A 6,926-nucleotide genomic window follows, 5' to 3' on the forward strand; every position below is an offset into this window, starting at 1 on the left:
AGAGTTGGTGCAAACTTCGCCGATGCATCCAAACCCCGTGATACAATACGCTCTATCACACATAAACCTCCCTATATCTTCCTCAAAACAGCCACCATACCTACCTATTTATGGCATTTCCATAGCAATTCCGAGATATATTGCCATGCAACTTTCCACCATTCTGTTGATCATCATCATGACATGCATTACTTTTATCATATTGCCATTGCATGATCTTGTAGTTGACATCGTATTTGTGGCAAAGCCACCATGCATTATTTTTCATACATGTCACTCTTGATTCATTGCACCATCCCGGTACACCGCCGGAGGCATTCATATAGAGTCATATCTTGTTCTAGTATCGAGTTGTAATCATTATGTTGTAATCAATAGAAGTGTGATGATCATCATTATTAGAGCATTGCCCAATAAAAAAAAGAGAGAAAGGCCAAAAAGAAAAAAATGAAAGGCCCAAAAAAAGAGAAAATAAAAAGGGCAATGCTACTATCTCTTTTTCCACACTTGTGCTTCAAAGTAGCACCTTGTTCTTCATGTAGTGAGTCTCATATATTGTGCTTCAAAGTAGCACCATGATTTCATATAGTGAGTCTCATAAGTTGTCTTGTTCATACTAGTGGGAATTTTTCATTATAGAACTTGGCTTGTATATTCCAACGATGGGCTTCCTCAAAATGCCCTAGGTCTTCATGAGCAAGCAAGTTGGATGCACACCCACTAGTTTTCTTTTGTTGAGCATTCTTAGCTCTAGTGCATCCGTTGCATGGCAATCCCTACTCCTTGCATTAACATCAATTGATGGGCATCTCCATAGCTCATTGATTAGCCTCGTGGATGTGAGACTTTCTCCTTTTTTGTCTTCTCCACACAATCCCCATCATCATATTCTATACCACCCATAGTGCTATGTCCATGGCTCGCGCTCATGTATTGCGTGAAGGTTGAAAAAGTTTGAGATTATTTGAGTATGAAACAATTGCTTGGCTTGTCATCGGGGGTATAGAAGTTGGGAACATCTTTGTGTGACAAAAATGAAGCATAGCCTAACTATATGATTTTGTAGGGATGAAGTACCTTTGGCCATGTTATTTTGAGATGACATAATTGTTTGATTAGTATGCTTGAAGTATTATCATTTTTTATGTCAATATGAACTTTTGTCTTGAACCTTTCAGATCTGAATATTCATACCATGATTAAGAAGATTTACATTGAAATTATGCCAAAGTATCACTCCGCATCAAAAATTCTCTTTTTATCATTTACCTACTCGAGGACGAGCAGGAATTAAGCTTGGGGATGCCTGATACGTCTCCAATGTATCTATAATTTTTTGATTGCTCCATGCTACCTTATCTACTGTTTTGGACTATACTGGGCTTTATTTTCCACTTTTATATTATTTTTGGGACTAACCTATTAACCGGAGGCCTAGCCCAGAATTGCTATTTTTTTTGCCTATTTCAGTATTTCAAGGAAACAGAATATCAAACGGAGTCCAAACGGAATGAAACCTTCGGGAACGTGATATTCTCACCGAACGTGATCCAGGAGACTTGGACCCTACTCCAAGAAGTTTCCGGGGAGGTCACGAGGGTGGAGGGCGCCCCCCCTGGGCGAGCCCCCTGCCTCGTGGGCCCCTCGGAGCTCCACCGATGTACTTCTTCCGCCTATATATCTCCATATACCCTAAAAACATCCGGGAGCAACATAGATCGGGAGTTCCGCCGCGAGAAGCCTCCGTAGCCACCGAAACTCAATCGAGACCCGTTTCGGCACCCTGTCGGAGGGGGCAATCCTTCTCCGGTGGCCATCTTCATCATCCCGGCGCTATCCATGACGAGGAGGGAGTAGTTCACCCTCGAGGCTGAGGGTATGTACCAATAGCTATGTGTTTGATCTCTCTCTCTCGTGTTCTCTCTCGTGTTCTCTCTCGTGTTCCATCTATGGCACGATCTTGATGTATCCCGAGCTTTGCTATTGTAGTTGGATCTTATGTTTCTTCTCCCCCTCTACTCTCTTGTGATGAATTGAGTTTCCCCTTTGAAGTTATCTTATCGAATTGAGTCTTTTGTGAACACTTGATGTATATCTTGCCGTGCTTATCTGTGGTGACAATGGGATATCACGTGCCACTTGATGCATGTTTTGGTGACCAACTTGCGGGTTCCGCCCATGAACCTATGCATAGGGGTTGGCACACGTTCTTGATTCTCCGGTAGGAACTTTGGGGCACTATTTGAAGTACTTTTATGTTGGTTAGATAAATCTGAGATTGTGTTATGCATATCGTATAATCATGCCCACGGATACTTGAGGTGACAATGGAGTATCTAGGTGACATTAGGGTTTTGGTTGATTTGTATCTTAAGGTGTTATTCTAGTAAAAACTCCAGGGTTGTTTGTGACACTTATAGGAATAGCCCAACGGATTGATTTGAAAGAATAACTTTGAGGTGGTTTCGTACCCTACCATAATCTCTACGTTTGTTCTCCGCTATTAGTGGCTTCGCAGTGACTCTTTGTTGCATGTTGAGGGCTCGTTATATGATCTATCTATGTTATTATTGTTGAGAGAACTTGGACTAGTGAAAGTATGAACCCTAGGCCTTGTTTCCTATCATTGCAATACCGTTTATGCTCACTTTTACCACTCGCTACCTTGCTGTTTTTATATTTTCAGTTTACAGAAACCTATATCTACTATCTATTTTGCACTTGTATCACCATCTCTTCGCCGAACTAGTGCACCTATACAATTTACCATTGTATTGGTTGTGTTGGGGACACAAGAGACTCTTTGTTATTTGGTTGCAGGGTTGCTTGAGAGAGACCATCTTCATCCTACGCCTCCTACGGATTTATAAACCTTAGGTCGTCCACTTGAGGGAAATTTGCTACTGTGCTACAAACCTCTGCACTTGGAGGCCCAACAACATCTACAAGAAGAAGGTTGTGTAGTAGACATCAAGCTCTTTTCTGGCGCCGTTGCTGGGGAGGCTAGGTAAGTGAAGGTATACCTTTAGATCTTGCAATTGAATCTTTTTGTTTCTTGTTTTAGCACTAGTCTAGTTTATAAAAGAAAACTACCAAAAAATGGAATTGAGTTTGTCTCATACGCTTCACCTTTTTAATATCTTTCATGAGTATGATGGAAAGGAAAATTGTGCCAAAGTGCTAGAAGAAGAAATCTATAAATTGTTTGGCACTAAATCTTTGAATGAACTTACCTGGCTGCAGCCCACCAGTCGGCCCACCTAGTGGCCCAGCGCTGCGCTGGCCCATGCCACCGAGTTGCTTCGTCCCCGCCAGGCAGGCACAGAGGTGACACCGGCGAGCGCGAGCTCGCCACGGCGCCACCTGCTTGCCGCCCGCGCCCCTCGACGCCTGCGCGAGCCCCACGTCGCAGCCCCGACCCCGTGGACACCTCACTCGCTCCCCTGCCTCTCTCCTTCGCTCTCCCGAACCATGGCCGACGCTGCCGCGCCCACGCCACCGTAAAACTCACGTCCACCGTCGTCCCTGTGCCGCGCTGACGTGTCCAATAGCTGCGCCGTCGTCATCTCCGTCGAGCAGCTCGAGCCCCGAGCGCTCGCGCGCCCTGCTTCTTCCTCTTCGAGCTCGACTTCACCGAGCACCACCGCAGATCCCCTTCGCGGTCACCGCCGCCACCGTTCGTCCCCGGCCGCATCGTCTGCTCCTACGTGATCGCCGTGAGATCCTGCACCTCCCCATCCTCTCCGTTCTCTCTCTTGAGCACCGTAGGGACTGCAGGAAGCATCACCGCACGCGCCGCCGCCGAGCTCATCGCCGACGTGACTCCGGCCACACCACAGTGTCCATCACAGTCACCGCACTCGCAGGAACCCGTAGCACCACTCCACGTGCCTCACCGTGTCCCGTAGCCTCGGGTTCGACCTCACCCGAGCTCCGGCAACTGCATAGCTTGTCGCCGGTGATGTTTCCGGCCACCCCGAGCTCCACCACTGCCACCAAACGACGCGGTTCGTTCCCAGCTACACGTAGATGGTCTCCACCGTCCATTTGGTCGCCGGAGCATGAAACCCGCATTGCCCCGCCGCGTCTGGCCTCGCCGGCGGCTAAACGCCGGTGAGTTTGACCCTGTTTGACCCTAGTTGACCCCATGTGGGCCCAAGTTGACTCCCCCTGAGTCTATGACAAGTGGGGCCGCTCTTCTAATTAACTTAGATTAGCACTAACTAAATTTAGTTAGTTTAAATAACTACTGACACGAGGGTCCCACTAGTCAGGTTTGACCTGGACCAGCTCCATTGACCGCTGGCGTCACCATGACGCAATGGTGACACATTAATTCAATTACTGGAATTATTCTTATACAGGAAATTCCAGAAAATACTACAAACTTGAAAAATTCATAACTTTTAATCTGTAACTCCAAATGCAAAGATTTATATATGAAATTTGATCAGAAAAATTCAATCTTTCCATCTTTAATGGTTCATGCATGACAGAACACTTTAACCTTGCTGTTTAGGTGAAACAAGCTAATGCACTTATATGACTTACTAACATAAGCTTCCATTTGAACCTTTGATTCAAATAGACTCAAACCAACTTGTTTCACAATGCATTAGCCAGGACACCTCATATTGCCATGTCATAGCATGCATCATATTGTTGCATATTGCCATGTGATGATTGTGTTCTGTGGTGTCTTTCGTGGTAGGTTCTTCCTCCGAGGATATTCACAAGTATCCAACTGAAGGGTAGGACCCTACTACTACTCCATCAGGCAAGCAGCCCCATTGATCATATTGATACAATCCCATGTTCTTGCTCCTACTCTCATTTACTGCATTAAGATAACAACGTTTCAAACTGTTGTGTGCTGCGGTAGTTGAACCCTTATCATCTGCATGACCTGTCATTGCCACAGTAACTAGATGAAACCCACTAGCATGTGTAGGAGTTGATTGAGCCATGTATGTGTTTCCTACCTTGCTATGCCTGCTATGCTTAGAGTTGTGTCAGGTCTGGTTCATCTGGGTGATGGGCTAGAATGAAATGATTACGTCGGTAATGTGAGGGATGTGTTGAACATGATTTGGTAAAGGTATCGATGAGAGGCCATGTAGGAGTACATGCTGGGTTGTTTCATTGAGGCCGTCCTTAAGAACTGACATCTGTATGTGTGATTCAAGAATCAGTTACTACCATACATTGGGCCCGAAACCAATGGACCCTCTCGGCTTCTTTACCACCCTAGTTCTCTGTCCAGGAGTTGCAACTAGTTTTTAGTGTTTATAGGTTATGTGTTGGCGGCCGTGCATAGCGCTGACCCTAGGGGTGGGCTATGATGCGGTAGATACACCGTGGCACGGTGTACCGAGTCGCCCGCTTGGTGTCTCGGGAACCCTGTACACATCGTTCAGGGCCATATGTGGAAACCTCGGCTGGACTCCTTGTGTATGGAACCTAGATAGGCGATAAACCTGGACTAGAGACTTGAGTGTTTAGGTAGGCCGTGGCCGACACCCTCGTTGGGCTTCCGCTTGAAGGTTGTCGAGTACATGTAGTGTAAACGACGGTAAGTGGTGAGAGTGTGTGTGAAGAAGTACACCCCTGTAGGGTTAACATCATCTATTTGAATAGCCGCGTCCGCAGTAAAGGACTACTTGGTTGCCTATACAGTTCATAGACAAGTTAATGGTTACTACTAAAAGACTCAAGATAAGTGTGAGTACCGAGGATGGCCCTCTCGTAGGATGACGAGGGAGGATCCATAGTGGAGTATTGTGTTGGTGTTTAGTGGACTCGTGTGCGAAAACTAATTTTACAAGTGGTGTCTCGTAGGATAGCTTAGCCAAGAGTCAAAGTTGGCTTGCTGCAATAACTCCACCACCTTCTTGATAATGAGCATGTATAGTAGGATCTGTTGTAAGTCTTGTTGAGTACCTTTGTACTCATGTCGCTTTAATTACTGTTTTCAGACAACAACACCGCCCCTTCCAACGGGTTTTACGTAGACCTCGACATCGATGAGTGACTTGCCACCCAGGTGGTGATTCCGAGCCATGGAGGGGCCTATGTAGATAGATAGGCTTCGTCAAGCCTTCTTTCTTTCTAGTGTCTGCACTCAGACTAGTTTGCTTCCGCATGTGCTTGTATGCTTGTATGACTTGAGTGTCGGGTCATGTGACCCCTACCTGTATGAACATGTTATGTATGGCTCTCCGGAGCCTTTAAATAAAGTACTTTGAGTTGTAGAGTTTTGTTGTGATGCCATGTTGTATTTACACATATCGAGCATATTGTGTGTATGATTGAAATGCTTGGTATGTGTGGGATCCGACAATCTAGTTGTTTATCCTTGGCAGCCTCTCTTATGGGGAAATGTAGTCTAGTGCTTCCATGAGCCATAGTAGTCCACTACAGCCCGGTTCACCGGAGTCCTGCTAGCCCAGCACTACTGCTCAGGACACTTGATTGGCCGGCATGTGCTTCACTTCGTTCCTGTGTCTGTCCCTTCGGGGAAATGTCATGCTGTGACATCCGGAGTCCTGCCCAGCCTGCTACAGCCCGGGTTCCCAGAGTCCTGTTAGCCCAGTGCTACAGCCCAGATTCACACGCTGCTGACCGACATGCTCGATGTGATTCATGTATGCATGTCCCCATAGGTTAGTGCCGCTTTGGGTTCACGACTAGCCATGTCGGCCCGGGTTCTCTGTCATATGGATGCTAGCGACACTATCATATACGTGAGCCAAAAGGCGCAAACAGTCCCGGGCCATGGTAAGGCGACACCCATGGGAATACCGTGCGTGAGGCGGCAAAGTGATATGAGGTGTTACCGGCTAGATCGATGTGACTTGGAAACGGGGTCCTGACAATAGATAAGCAAAATACTATCAGGTACTAAGTTCATAATAAATTTAAGTTCA

The sequence above is a fragment of the Triticum dicoccoides genome, chromosome 4A, assembly GCF_002162155.2.
Source record: "Triticum dicoccoides isolate Atlit2015 ecotype Zavitan chromosome 4A, WEW_v2.0, whole genome shotgun sequence".
Taxonomy (NCBI): domain Eukaryota; kingdom Viridiplantae; phylum Streptophyta; class Magnoliopsida; order Poales; family Poaceae; genus Triticum; species Triticum dicoccoides.